This window comes from Leopardus geoffroyi, chromosome X (genome assembly GCF_018350155.1).
Source record: "Leopardus geoffroyi isolate Oge1 chromosome X, O.geoffroyi_Oge1_pat1.0, whole genome shotgun sequence".
In the NCBI taxonomy this organism is placed as follows: domain Eukaryota; kingdom Metazoa; phylum Chordata; class Mammalia; order Carnivora; family Felidae; genus Leopardus; species Leopardus geoffroyi.
In genome coordinates this window covers 10001441-10017271 of record NC_059343.1, presented here as the reverse complement: position 1 = coordinate 10017271, position 15831 = coordinate 10001441, and the positions used below count along the sequence as shown (strand labels likewise).

The 15831-nt window shown below is 44.2% G+C and overlaps 1 pseudogene; it reads left to right on the top strand.

The window, feature by feature from the left end:
* Window positions 1-5588: 5588 nt before the first annotated feature.
* Window positions 5589-6554, top strand: LOC123594617 (annotated as a pseudogene).
* Window positions 6555-15831: the final 9277 nt, after the last annotated feature.

Here is a 15831-nt window from a genome sequence, read left to right as displayed (position 1 = left end):
CGGCTTCTTTCGCTCAACACTGTTTGTGGGATTCAGGTTAGTGGAAAGTTTTCAACTTGAAAGTTTAATTCTTGTTTATCCCTTTTGAGGGTTCGTGTCTGGTATGGGGAAGAGAACAAAAATATTTCTTTTAGAAATGTTGACTCTCAGAGGCCCTAAGACTCTAACCCTCGTGGTTTAGATAGCACTATTTTTTCCTTGTTCTGGGCGTTCTTTTTCTTAGAAACTGAGCTCTGATTATAATTCTGTTTCCTGTTTTAAGAGTCAGCACTGAGTACAATAAAGCTGTGGGCTTGGGTATGTTGGACGCCTTGCAGAGAGATTGTATCTGAACTCTTGAAAGCGATTCTACTTAGAAGTTAGACTTTACTGCCATTCAAGGCCACCCAGGACAGCACAGTTGCCCGTTTAAAGCCAGCTGGGGTGTACTACATTATGCCTTGTTTAAAATCCTTTTTCGTCCCTGCTTCTCTGTGTTACATGCCTTATAACGGAGACGAGTAGAATCAACATGGGACCGTGGGAAGAACGCTGGGCAAGCGATACAAGACTGGGTTTGGGTTCCAAACACGGGCTCATCCAGCTGTGTCGCCCTAGTTCTCGGAGCCTCACCTCTCGGGCTTGACGGAAAGAACGAGGCAACGTATATAAAGTCTTCGCAGACGGTCCTGGGCCGCGCAGTTGCAGGGCACCCTCCATCACCCCAGTCTCTCATTCCGCGGAAGCTGTTCTTATCCACAGATTTCCCTCTGTCTACTTACCGCTTCTTTTCCATGACCTTCACTCTGCTCGCCTGCTCGATCTCCTTTCCTCCCTGTACTTCGAGGCCTAGCTCCAAGTCCGACATATTCTTGAAGTTTCTGCCAGGAGTGCGATCACTCCTTTCTCTGTGTTGGCTGATTTCCATGGTGTACATGTCTTCACCATGGCTGATTTCAAGCTACCAACATGATTTCCGTCAACCCACAACATCCCTGAGTTTTGAACAGTTAGATCTTATGGGCCAGCGGGAGCTGGAAGAAACATTCTAACTTTCTTCCTGATGCCTAAGAACATCTGATATTTGATTTTGTAAAAGTCATCCTGTTACTTCCTAATCTCCCGGAAGAAAGTGGGATATGAATGTTTTGCAAGAATACAGGAACATGGACAGATGCTAGGAGCCAATGCCTACTTTTTCAGAAGGATCTTGCTCAGTCTGTCAAGTGCAGCCAACAGCAGAAATGATTTCATCTCTAGCGTGCGTGTGACCTGGTGTCACCTTAGTTAGAAATGCCACTCTTCTAACCGTAGGGCTGTGCTGCGATTTTAATTTGAAAAATGAAAATGTTCCCACAGTGGAAAATTTCTTCCCCACGTGTTGAAGCTTTGAGTAAAGGCTCTCAACTGGTGAGGTGAAGGACGATGGTCTGCAAGGTGTAGGACACTGGTCAGAGCTCCAGGACGGCATGAGAGGGAGGTCAGACCACCAGAGATATTTCCTGAAGACAAACGCACCACAAAGTGACGAGAGACCCTTTATATTTCTTGAGTGCTTTGGGAGATTTTATACCCTAGTCTCAACAATATGCCTAAAATCTCCCAGTAATCTCAGGCTGGCAGAAAAACACAGTCTCTTAAAAAACCATACGAAGTTCATTTTTAACAATACATGTCTCCGTAGAGAAAGCGGTCTGGTTTAGTGAGGTCAGAATATTCTCCAAAGTGTCAAATAAGATTCATCCTAAAAGGCAACTGACGGAATGGGAAAAGATATTTGCAAATGACACATCAGACAAAGGGCTAGTATCCAAAATCTATAAAGAACTCACCAAAGTCCACCCCCGAAAACCAAATAATCCAGTGAAGAAATGGGCAGAGGACATGAATAGACCCTTCTCTAAAGAAGACATCCGGATGGCCTGCAGGCACATGAAAAGATGCTCAACGTCACTCCTCATCAGGGAAATACAAATCAAAACCACACTCAGATATCACCTCATGCCGGTCACAGTGGCCAAAATGAACAAATCGGGAGACTATAGATGCTGGTGAGGATGTGGAGAAACGGGAACCCTCTTGCACTGTCGGTGGGAATGCAAACTGGTGCAGCCGCTCTGGAAAACAGTGTGGAGGTTCCTCAAAAAATTAAAGATAGAACTACACTACAACCCAGCAATAACATTGCTAGGAATTTACCCCAGGGATACAGGAGTGCTGAGGCATAGGGGCACTTGTACCCCAATGTTTCTAGCAGCACTCTCAACAATAGCCAAATTATGGAAAGAGCCTAAATGTCCATCAAGTGATGAATGGATAAAGAAATTGTTGTTTATATACACAATGGAATACTAGTTGGCAATGAGAAAGAATGAAATGTGGCCTTTTGTAGCAACGTGGATGGAACTGGAGAGTGTGATGCTAAGTGAAATAAGTCATACAGAGAAAGATACCGTATGTTTTCACTCTTATGTGGATCCTGAGCAACTTAACAGAAGACCATGGGGGAGGGGAAGGAAAAAAAAAAAAAAGTTAGAGAGGGAGGGAGCCAAATCATAAGAGACTTAAAACCTGAGAATAAACTGGGGGTTGATGGGGGGTGGGAGGGCGGGGAGGGTGGATGACGGGCATTGAGGAGGGCACCTGTTGGGATGAGCACTGGGTGTTGTATGGAAACCAATTTGACAATAAATTTCATATTAAATAAATAAATAAATAAAGTACCCAAAGTAAAAAAAAAAAGAATCATCCAAGACGTGAGAAATTTGGACTTTTTACTTAGCCTGAGTCAGACCTTGGGAAATTTATTATCGCTGGGTCACAAGGAAAGAGCCAGGTGAAATGCACATGAGCTGATGTATGAGGGCCATATTAAGGAAGAACCGAACTACGCTATGCTAGCTGGGCCCTGATCCTTTGTTTTCTAACTGAGACAGAACTAGGAAACTGACCTACATGCCAATCATTGATTTTCGTTTTTTCTTGAATTAAAAATGAGCTCACTGTACAAAAGTGGCTGGTTTCCACAGCAGGGGGTGGGGGTGGGAATCAAGGGAATGATACAAACGGTTTGTATTCAAAGGGCCTCTGTAAACAATGAAAAGCAATTCTCTGGAACCACAGAACTCAAAATAAATAAAGCGTGTGGGCACTTTGGGCAGAAATCATAAGGGTTTGAGATGTTGAAGTCACAGCTCGTGGTGGCTGAATGTGCCCTTCTTTAGAAATGGGATCATTGCAGATTAATTACTTAAGATGATATCATACTCAAAAATCTTCAACAAGATACCAGCAAACCCAGTTTAAGAGCATATCGAAAGGATTATATTCCACGACCAAGTGGGATTTGTTCCTGAAATATAAGAGTGGTTCAGCATATGAGAATTAATAGAATGTGGGACAAAAGCCACACGATCCTTTCAATCGATGCAGGAAAAGCATTTGGCAAGATCCAACACCCTTTCATGATAAAAAACAGTCAACATACCAAGAGTAGAAGGAAAGTACATCCACATAATAAAAACCACATATGAAAATCCCATAGCTGGGGTGCCTGGAGGGCTCAGTCAGTTAAGTGTCCGACTTCGGCTCAGGTCCTGATCTCACAGTGTGTGGGTTCGAGCCCCGTGTCAGGCTCTGTGCTGACAGTCAGAGCCTGGAGCCTGCTTTGGACTCTGTGTCTCCCTCTCTTTCTGCCCCTCCCCTATGCTCTCTCTCTCAAAAATGAATAAACATTAAAAAAAATTAAAAAAGAAAAGAAAATCCCATAGCTAACATCCTACTCGGTAGTAAAAGACAAAAAATTTCCCCTAAGATCATGAACAAGAGAAGAATGCCCGCTCTTGCCACTTCTATTCAACATAATATTGGAAGTCCCAACCAGAGAGATCAGGTAAGAGAAAGAAAGAAAAGGCATTCAACTTGGACAGGAAGGAGTAAAATTATCTTTGTTTGCCGAGGACATGAGCTTATACAGGAAAACTAAAAAGATCCCCATAAACAGTGTTAGAACTAATAAATGACTTAGCAAAGTTGCAGGATACAAAGTGAACGTGCTAAGATCAACTGTGTTTCTATGCACTGACAATGAGCAATCTGAAAAGAAAATTTTAAAATATTTACAATAGCATCACAAACAATACTTAGGAATAAACTTAACCAAGGAGGTGAAAGATTTATATGCTGAAAGCTACAAAACATTGCTGAAAGAAATTAAAGACGTAAATCAGGGCGCCTGGGTGGCGCAGTCGGTTAAGCGTCCGACTTCAGCCAGGTCACGATCTCGCAGTCTGTGAGTTCGAGCCCCGCGTCGGGCTCTGGGCTGATGGCTCAGAGCCTGGAGCCTGCTTCCCGTTCTGTGTCTCCCTCTCTCTCTGCCCCTGCCCCGTTCATGCTCTGTCTCTCTCTGTCCCAAAAATAAATAAACGTTGGAAAAAAAAAATTTATAAAAAAATAAAAATAAAATAAAAAATAAAAATAAAGACGTAAATCAATGGAAAGACATCTGTGCTCATGGATTGGAAAACTTAATATTATTAAGATATCAATACGATCAAAAGCGATCTACAAATTCAATACAAGCCCTATCAAAATCCCAGTTGTACTTTTTGCAGAAAAAAAAAAAATCCATCCTAAAATTCATGTGAAATCTCAAGGGACCCCACATAGTCAAAACAATCTTGAAAAAGCTGAATAAAGTTGGAGGTCCCACACTTGGTGATCTCAAAGCATATTTTAAAGCTATCGTAATCAAAACAGGGTGGTACTGGCATAAAGACAGACTTGTAGACCAATGGAAGAGGATGGAGAGCCCCCCAGATAAACCCTCATCTATATGGTCAAATGGTCTTCGACATAGGTCCAAGACCATTTGATGGGGAAAGGCTAGTCTTTTCGACTAATAACGTTGGCAAAACTGGATATCCACATGCAAAAGAGGGAAATTGAACCTTTCTCTTACACCATATACAAAAATTAACTGAAAGGGTACAGCATGAGATGCCCCAAAATGTGCCACTTTGGCCTAAAGATTATTTTGACTTAAAAGTAATCGAAACCCAGCAGACGCAGGAAAAGCTCTCTGCCTCCCCCATAACTGCCCACGCTGCCCTTGGAAAGGAGAGCCCATACCAGGAAGACAGCTATTAACAGACTCCCCTTTACCTAAGAGACTCATATGCACAATAGGGCAACCTTATTTTGCCAAACATCTTTCACCTTCTTGCTAATGAGCTTTCTTCCCTTCGTGTCCTCAGGCCCCCGTGTTTTTCCTTAGCTCATATGAGCTTCGTGTTGCCTCATTGTCTTCGGAATCTCCCGTCCCTGTGGACTCCCTGTACATATGCTATTAAATCTGAGCTTCTCCCGTTAATCTGTCTCATATCAATTTGATTCTAAGCCCAGCTAGAAGACCTGGGAGGGCAGAGGACCGTCTTCCTCCCCGACAAAAACATAAAGGAAGAGCTTCGTGACTTTGGATTTGACAATGATTGCTTGGAAATGACACCAAAAGTACAGAAAACAAAAGTCATAACAGACAAATGGGATTCTCTCAAACTCTGTGTGTTGCTCTTTCTCAAGGCGCCTTGGAGGCGGTAGGCAGCTTTAGGATGAAGCTGAACATCTCCTTCCCAGCTACCGGTTGCCAGAAACTCATTGGAGTGAATGATGAACGCAAACTTCGTACCTTTGATGAGAAGCATATGGCTACAGAAGTCGCTGTGGATGCTCTGAGTACAAAATGGAAGGGTTACGTGGTCCGAATCAGTGGTGACGATGACAAATAAGGCTTCCCCACGAAGCAGGGTGTCTTGACCCGTGGCCGTGTCTGCCTGCACCTGAGTCGGGGCATCCCCAGTCCAGACCAAGGAGGACTGGAGAAAGAAAGCACAAATCTGCCCAGGGATGCATTGGGGATGCCAATCTCAGTGTTCTCAACTTGGTCATTGTGAAAAAAAGAAAAAAAGCGGGGGAGAAGGATATTCTTGGACTCACTAGTACTACCGTGCCTCATTGCCTGGGGCCCCAAAGAGCTAGTGGAATCCGCAAACTTTTCAGTCTCTCTAAAGAAGATGGTGTCTGCTGATACGTTGTGAAAAAGCCCCTAAACAAAGAAGGGAAGAAACCTAGAACCAAAGCGCCCGAGATTCAGCATCTCTTTCCTCCACGTGTCTTCCAACAGACACATCGGTGTATCACTCTGAAGAAACAGCATACTAAGAAAAATAAGGAAGAGACTGCAGAGCATGCTAAACTTTTGGCCAAGAGAACGAAGGAGGCCAAAGAAAAACGCCAGGAACAGATTGCCAAGAGACGGAGACTGTCCTTTGTGTCTTGGGAACTTTTTTTTTTTTTTTAAATGTTTTTTAACATTCATTCATTTTTGAGAGACAGAGTGAGAGTCCGAAGCAGGCTCCAGGCTCTGAGCTGTCAGCACACAGGCCCAACACGGGGCTTGAACCCACGAACTGTGAGCCTGTGACCTGAGTCGACGTTGGATGCTCAACCGACCGAACCACCTAGGCGCCCCTCGTCTCTTGAGAACTACCTCCAGGTCTGAGTCCAGTCAAAAATGAGATTTTCTAAGAGCAACAAATAAACAAGACCAGACATCGACAAGCAAACAAAGTTTGTGTATCAAAGGACATCATCAACAAAAACTAACTCAAAAGTTAACAAAAAAACCTAAAAACGCAACCCATGGGATGGGAGAAAATCTTTGTAGATCATCTACCTGATAAAGGGTGAATAATTAGAGCACAGAACCCCTACAACTCAATAACAACTCACAAATAACATGATTTAAAAACGGCCAAAATTCTGGAACAGACATTTCTACAAATGGCCAACAAGCGTATGAAAAGATGCTCAACGTCACTCATCATTAGAGAAATGCACATCAACAACCCCAATGAGATACAACTGCTTCATACCCATTACGACGGCTGAAGGAAAGGAAAGAAAGGAAAGGAAAGGAAAGGAAAGGAAAGAATAGAATAGAAAAAAGAAAACAAGTATTGGTGAAAATGTGAGTGGTTGAGACCCTGGTGTACTGTTGACGAGATTGTAAGATGGTGGGACCCCCACGACAGAGTACGACGATTCCACTTCTGGGTATATATCCAAAAGAATGGCAAGAAGGGTCTCAAAGATGGCTTGTTCTAAAGGAAACAAACTGTTGTGTTTTGGTTAGTCCTGTGGAGGACCTGAAGCCATCAGCCCAATGGAACAGGGGCATGCCAATAACCCCGCGGGGGAGCCTGCAAGTTGGTTCTCCCAGCCCCGCTCACATGCTCAGGTGACTGCTGCTGGTCAACAGCTTGACCGCAAGCCCAAAAGAGCCCGAGAGCCATCACCCAGCTGAGATGCTGTTGAATTCCTGCTCCCCAGAAGTGGTGACATAATAAATGTTGGCTGGCTTCAATTACTATGGTTTGGGGTCGTTTGTCACGTAACAATACCAAACTAACGGATAACCGTAGCACTAACGCTGTGAATGGAACGAAGACATTCAAACATCACACAGAGACCCATCCCTGTTTTTCAGCTTGGGCTGTTGTCGTGCATTTATGGGGAAAAGAAAGAGTTCATTGTTAAGAGTGCTTTTTAAACGCACATAAGCATGACTGTTTCCATAGTGGTGGGAATGTCATAATCAAATATGCAAACTAGAACACGCAGAAGATTACATGGGATCCCATCAGAATGTGACCATTGGCGTTCAAAGGACCAAAATATTGTAAACTGTTTTTGAATAACTGAAGAATGTTGGCCTCATGTGCCCTAGCAATATTTTCATTTTATATTCAAGATATTCAGATTATATGCTGCATTTCTCGCTGGCATTGCATGCTCCAGATCACAGAACATTGCCTCCCCTCATCATGATTTGAGAACATTCTATTTCACTGCAATTACAATTTTCAGGAATGGCAGCTGATGAATAATCACAGGAAAATTGCTTTAGTGCTGTTCCATAAAATCTACATGTTCCCAAACCTGGCATCTGTGGAGATTGTAGCCTCATGCGTGGCTTGAAGATCCAAATGAAATCTGGGGCGCCTGGGTGGTTCAGTCTGTTAAACCTCTAACTTCAGCTCAGGTCATGATCTTGTGGTTCGTGGGTTCGAGCCCCATGCCATGCTCTGTGTGGATAGCTCAGAGCCCGGAGCCTGCTTCGGATTCTGTGTCTCCCTGTCTCTTTGCCCCCTCCCCGTTCATGCTCTGTTTCTCTCTCTCTCTTTCTCTCTCTCTCTCTCTCAAAAATAAACACCAAAATTTTTTTTTTAAAGATCAAAATGAAATCTAAATGTATTTTATAAGATTTCCTTTGAACACCTTGCCTGCCTTACCAACATCAGGCAAAGGAAGATTATTAGTATTCTTTGTATTATCTATTCAAACAATTTTTTTTTATTTCCCAAAATTGTCATTAAAAAATATAGACTGTATAGATCCTTCTTAAAATGAAAGGTTGGAATAGATTGCAGATAATTTTTAAGGCCCATTTTTTTTTAAATTTTTTTTTCAACGTTTATTTATTTTTGGGACAGAGAGAGACAGAGCATGAACGGGGGAGGGGCAGAGAGAGAGGGAGACACAGAATCGGAAGCAGGCTCCAGGCTCTGAGCCATCAGCCCAGAGCCCGACGCAGGGCTCGAACTCAATGAGAGCATGACCTGAGCCGAAGTCGGACGCTCAACCGACTGAGCCACCCAGGCGCCCCTTTAAGGCCCATTTTATAGACTTTAAGTGTATCTAGGAAGTGACTCATGGACCTAAAATGAGGCGTCTTAGGGCTTTTCCAGAAACCCTCTGATCACCTAGTACGTGGCCTTCTGGGGAGGGGCCAGCTCTCCCAAATAGTCAGAATGGAAAGCAGACTGACCCTGAATTAGATACAGGACATTCTGCTAAGGATGGAATCAATGATAAGAATGCCCTAGAATCCAGGCTGTTTGCTGTGGTTCCCTAGCAGGCAGGCTGATTTTTTTTCTGAGTAAAGATAGAACCATCCGTGTGTGGCCCATCCACACGGTGGGTACAAAGCTGCAATAAGGATGTGTATGTGGTGCAGGGGGTGGGGGTGGGGGGGTAAAACAGATCTGAAAAGGAGGAGCCCCCTTTGGGGACCACTTTATATAAGCCCAGAGACCCCAGTGAGGGGACAGTAAACCCCGGATAAGTTGGAAGGGATGTTTCCAGGCTCCCTTCTACTGACATGTGCCGTGTTTGAGGGCTCAGAACCTTAGAAGCCGACAGAGAAGAGTCTTTGCCAAGATGCAAGTAAAAGGGGAGCCTGGCCGGCTCGGTCTGAAGAACAAATGACTCTTGATCGCGGGATCGTGAGTTCAAGTCCCCCGTTGGGTGTAGAGATCACTGAAAAAATAAGTAAATAAAATAACTTAAAAAAAAAAAAAAAGAAGCCACTAAATAAGGACGAAATACACCAGTTATTTGAACAGAGAGAATTTAATATAGTCAGTTAGGTGGATACTGGCGGACTGGGAAGTCATGGAAGGAAGACTGCCGTGTCACAGAAGTCGTCACTGCTGCTCGAAGTAGAAGTTGGGGCGCTCAGAACCCCAAACCTGTGAGCAGAGGCCCGTCCTCCGTCCTTCGTGAGTCTCCCTTGAGCCGGCACCCCTCCCTGGATTGGCCAAACCATGAGACAGGTGGCAAAGGGGCAGTGGGGTTCGCAGGGTCCCAGCCCCAGCACCAGAGGGCAGAGTACAGAAAGCAGGGCTTGCGGGGCGCCTGGATGGCTCAGTCGGTTAAGTGGCCGACCTCTGATTTCGGGCTCAGGTCGTGATCTCACGGTTCGTGAGTTTAAGCCCCGTGTCGGCTCCGTGCTGTGACAGTGCCTAGCCTGGTTGGGATTCTCTCTCTTTCTCTCCCTCTCTCTCTGCCCCTCCCGTGCGCTCTCTCTCTCAAAGTAAATAAGTGAACGTATAAAAAGGAAAAAAAAAAGAAAGCAGGGCTCGCGCCGAGAGACTACGGCTTAATAACTAGTCTAAGGAGACCATACAAAAAAGAGGGCCTGTGGTCCCGCATGACCTGGGAGCCCAGCGCAGGGGGATGGACCCTGCTAACAGAGAGTAGCAGGGGGCCACGGAATGCACCCTCCTGTGAAAAATACTGAATCCAGGGATTGGACCCAGGGGGCAGCGGAAGGCACGGGGGTGGGGGTGGGGGCAGGGATAGTTGGGCCGTTGTACTCACGTCATGCTTTGTATTTGTGTGTGTGTGTGTGTGTGTGTTTTTATGTTTCTTTATTTTTGACATAGAGGCACAGCATGAGCGGGGGAGGGGCAGAGAGAAAGGAAGAGAGAATCCGAAGCAGGCTCCAGGCTCTGAGCTGTCAGCCCAGAGCCCGACGTGGGGCTTGAACTCCCGAACCGTGAGATCATGACCCGAGCCGAAGTTGGACGCTCAACCAACCGAGCCACCCAGGCGCCCGCCCCACGGATTTGTAGTCGAATGCACATTTATATACCTTGGGAGAGAGTTGGGGAAGCAATACTTTAACGCCGCCTTCAACTGCCACTGCTCAGACCTTCCATGGCCATCCTGAGTGCGCCCAAATGGACCCTGGTCATTGTTTCCTCACTTAGGATCCCCTGAACCATTCTGAACTCTCCCGGTTTGGGGCTCTAACGCCTCCCCCCCTCTCCTTACAACAAAGGAAAGTTTCCACTTAGGGAAAGACACTCATTGCCGGGTTTCTTGTAGAATCGAGATATCGAGCCACTACCGAAATGGGTCTTCCCTCTTTCCCCTTGACCTCATACCACGGAAGGGGTAGGTAGATCCACATAGAGAAAGGCGTGATTGTTCCCCAGCGGCCCTGATTCTGCCGAAGTAGATTCCAAAGAGAAGTGCCCATAGCCGTGGTTTCAAAAGACGCAAGAGCTGTTGACGCCCAGAAGAAAAGGTGCTTTTATGACCCGAGTAGGATGAGTCCTAAAGATACGAGCACAGCTCCAAACAGGATTAGAACTGGAACAAATCGGTAACAATGAAAAAAAAAAAATTGCGGAAGATTCCAGATTATCTCCTTGCTTTTGTTTTACTCAATGACGTCCTCTTTTAAGCTATCAGATCTGCTTTTTAATATTTATGTTTTAACAAGGGTTCCTGGTTTTATAAAGTACAAATGGAAAACCCTGGTGGTGGTGTACCTCCTCTCGAGGCCAGTTCCTAAGAGAAAATAGCCTTTTGAGTTTTGAGTTTGCAGTCCTATAAAGATTTAAATGAATGATAATGATGCACATAATGCAAGCGTGCTGACAATATTGTTCTCTCTTTTTATTCCTGGCTGTTTCCAGAGCAGTCCTGACTAGTAATTTTTTTTTTTTTTTTTTTTTTTTATAGGCTCACGGCTCGTTCCAAGTCACGTGGTCTCTTCACAGTGACCCAGGAAGTAATTATAAACTCTGTCACTTTTGAGTAATAAGGTTGGGCTGTGTTTCATCCTAACATCCGGCATTTATCATATCCAGAGGATGTATAAACTTGTACGAAAAACCACCTGCCACGCCTGTGAATAAGCCTTTTTCTCATCTGTTGGGTTGGGACTCTTAACCGGAAGGCAGATTTAGGCTCGCCTGAGCTTAATCCAAAAAAGGGCTATGAAATATTCTCTTGTAATTTTTCCCTTTAAAGTTTTCCAGCGGGGGTCTTTGCCTATTGTGTATGTGCGAAAGCTCCCGAAAGCATTTCCATTTCAAGCTTTTTGCCTTTCAACTGGATCCCGGATTTCCCATGAAAGAAATCTGTCTGAGAGTCTTACGTGAATGGTGACCAACCACCCTGGGCGCCAGGGTCTGAGAACCTCGGTGCTACAACTGGGCGAGTCCCAGGCAAACCAGGACAGGTTGGTCAGCCGTCAGATGGACGGTTGTCCCCCGCAGGCATCGGGTAACAACTTCAGCAGGCTTCTTTTTTGTCTAAATTCAATCTCCATGTAACAACATGCAACAATAGCGTCTAGTAGGTTTTGCTGTTGTTGTTGTTATAAAGCAAGCGACTTTGTTTTCGTGCAAATATAAATTTTATTGTTTAAAACAAGGATCAGCAAATCTTGCCCAACACCTGTTTTTGACGTGTTGAAATGACTACACAGAAAAGATGATGTAACAGAAACTTTCTGTAGCCTGCCCCTCAAAGCCTAAAATATTTACTATCTGTTCCTTTACAGGAAAATTTGCTGATCTCCAGTCTAAGATATATTTAGCTGTAGAAATATCATATAGCCAAAACACTAGGCCCATTTTTCTGATGAAATGTGTTTCTTATAAATTGCTCCAAATTCCTTTAAAAACTCTATATTATTTTGCCAGATAATGCTTTATAAATGTAAAAAACATATAAAATGTTAAATTGTTAATATTTTTTCTAAATTCATAATTATCACTCGTAGTAATGTTTCTTTCTCAATTAAATGAAACAGTAGAAATCACATAACCAGGCCCTCTCATTTTACAGGTGAGTAAACTGAGGCTGGGCAGCATGAGGGGACTTGACGGAGCTCACCCATTGCTAGTCAGAGAAAGAGCCAGAATTAAGAATAGTGCCTCGATTCTAGCATTTTTTTTTAATCTTATTTTTAAGTAAGCTCTCCACTCAACGTGGGGCTCAAACCCACAACCCCGAGGATCACACGCTCTCCCGACTGAGCCAGCCGGGCACCTGTAGCATTCTTCACATTCCACCAAGGGGCTGTTCTCATTCAGGCTGGCAATGTAAAAAATGAATCGTTGCTAAGTTGTTCACGTAGCAAATACATTCTCCGGAACGATTTCCGCTCCCTACTCTCACTAGACTAAGACGGAGAAACGTCCCTACCGTCTCTATGGGGCAAAACTTGCTCAGTTCACCTGCCGATGTGGTGATCTATGGTAGTTGGTGCTTTAGCCCTGGGTTTCTGGTCAGCCTCCCCACTATGGAGGCATGTTAGAATACCCTGACCCACATGCACGTGTGTGTGTGTGTGTGTGTGTGTGTGTGTGTGTGTGTGTATTTTGCTTTAACGTCATCCTCAGTTATTTTAATTCAATGGGTCTGAGTGGAGCCTAAGAAATGAATATGCTTTTAAGGCTCCGTTGACTCTAATATGAACCACTGTGTTTTACAGAAGGTAAAACTATTTTTACAAACGGTGACATAAGAAATATCTTCACCACAGAGCATGCTCTGATTCTGGAGGTGTCTCAGGCCTGACCGCTTTGTAAACCATAGCATAATTGTAATTGGGAAGTTTCAGGGGAACAAAGCTATCTGTTGTGCCAGACGATAGGATTAAGATAATTGGAAGTGGATTAAAGCGATTCCCTTTGGTCTCCATTTTATGTTCTTCTTTCTAAAGTGCATTATAATCATCTGTAATTTTTTTTTTTTTCTGGCATCTAAAATCTAGGAAGAAGGCAGTTAGCTAAATTGTATACCAATGTATACAATAATCAGTGATCAATAGTCCTTAGAGCTTTGGATCTGGAGTGGTTTGGTCAACAGGTAAGCTACTTGGATAGAAAAACCCGTATCTGGGGCGCCTGGGTGGCGCAGTCGGTTAAGCGTCCGACTTCAGCCAGGTCACGATCTCGCGGTCCGTGAGTTTGAGCCCCGCGTCGGGCTCTGGGCTGATGGCTCAGAGCCTGGAGCCTGTTTCCGATTCTGTGTCTCCCTCTCTCTCTGCCCCTCCCCCGTTCATGCTCTGTCTCTCTCTGTCCCAAAAATAAATAAACGTTGAAAAAAAAAATTTAAAAAAAAAAAAAAAAAAAGAAAAACCCGTATCTAAGGAAAACAACACAGTTGGCCCTTGAACAGCACAGGTTTGAACTGAGCCTACTTACACGTGGATTTTTTTTTTCAACAAAAACAGTATACTGCTCTAAATGTATTTTCTCTTCCTTATGATTTTCTGAATCACATCTTTTCTCCAGCTTGCTTTATTGCTGGAATACAGTATGCCACGCGTATACAACATACGTATTAATCAACTGTTTATGTTATCAGCAAGGCTTCTGGTCAACAGTAGGCTATTAGTAAAGTTTCGGGGGAGCCCAAAGTTATACGAGAGATTTTTGACTGTGTCGGGGTCAGCGCCCCAACAGCCACATTGTTCAAGGGTCGACTGTGTATGTTTTTCTACACATCCATATCTATTTATACGTGCGTATGTATATATGTATATATGAGATTACTGATATTCTGATTCGTAAATATGGAACTGAAAAAAATTTTGATCCGGGAAAACATGATATTAAATAACACAAACCTACTACAACGTGTGATTTTAAATAAAAATTTAATTTTATACATATATATATAATACGCATACACATTTGAACAATGTGTATTTTACCCCAATGTGTCATATTCTAAGAGGTTATAAATATTTCCAAGTGAGGAGGAAGGATTCTTTAATCAGATTTCATGCCATTTGGAGTATATTTAAGACTCAGCCGAGCATAAAGGAAAATTTTCACCCCTCTGTGCTCAATTTTCTAAAATTTTACACCCACTGCTTCGATGAAATCTTCCAATGATACAGCCAAAGATGAGAAATCATCACGTAGGTCCTGTTTCTTTGTCAAAAACGGTTCCATATTCTAAATTCATACAGCGAGCATGGGAACGCGAGTCCCTCAAGGTGCCCATTTGTCAGGAGCCATTAGTCCTGATAAGAATTTGTAAAGTGTATTCACAAAGAAGGCCACAGAGCAGAGCTTCTCAGCCTCAGCGCTACTGACATTTCGAACCAAAGAAGTCTTCATTTCAGCCAGAGAGAGGTTTGGATCGGGACGCGGCTCTTCCTTGTACAGGGTCTGGGAACCGCGCCTTCGGAGGGGGAAGGGCAATGTTGAGTACGGAGCAGGTGGAGGGGAGGGGGCCGCGGAGACATTGGTCACCCAAGAAAAGATGTCAGCATCTGTCCATCACTGCAGCCCCGGCCCGATGATCGTTTTTTCTGCTTCCGTAAGCACCAATGAGATAATGCCACCGAGCCCTGTCCTTTGTTGCCCCTGTCAGTTCCCACCACTGCGCCACCTCTGATATGTTAATGAAGAAACCCAGGGTTTTGTGTGGCTGAAAAGGCTTGCAACAATCCCAACTTCTGGACAGCATGGGCTCAGCAGAGGCTCTGCTCTCCAGGGCCCTTCCTCACACCTTTTCTGCGAATGTGCCTGCGCTTAAGGAAGGGCAATGAACCATCTGGCTGCCAGAAGAGTGGACAGAACGTTCAACAGAAAGAACGCGCACCTTGAGAGCTGCCCGGGGGGTGCCTGACTGCCCAGTCCACTCCCGGGGTGAAGCCATAAACCAGGGGCCTGAATCTGCAAATGACCCAGTGGCACCAGTTTGTAGCGCAACTTTGACGAGAAAAATCCACGCAAGCTCTGTAAATCTGTTCTTCCTGTAAATCTGCCCCACGTGACTGCCAAGGTTTAAAAATACCTCATGTAGGCGCTCGGAATCATAAGGTCATAGAATCAGGAAATGTTAAGCGGCAGGAGAATTTTCTTTTTTCTCTCTTGGCTCACCCTGCGTCTTCAATGTTTATTCATTGGATCGAAATCAACAGGTTTAAAGGGAACCTGGCAAGGATTCTTTTGCTAGAATTGTCTCGGCTTTCCAGAATTAGTTAATGATTATTGTGGCTTTATTCAGGCCAAGCAACACCAAAGAGTTTGTTTTTTGTTTTTTTTTTTAATCCAAAGAAATTCACACCCATAACTTTTTCCCCACTCCTCATTCCAAATTCTAAAAATTCCTAATACTGTTAACTTTTGCAAAGAAACAGTGCTGTTCTTTAAAGCCTGGATTGCCCACCGCCCAAGGTTTATTTATCTA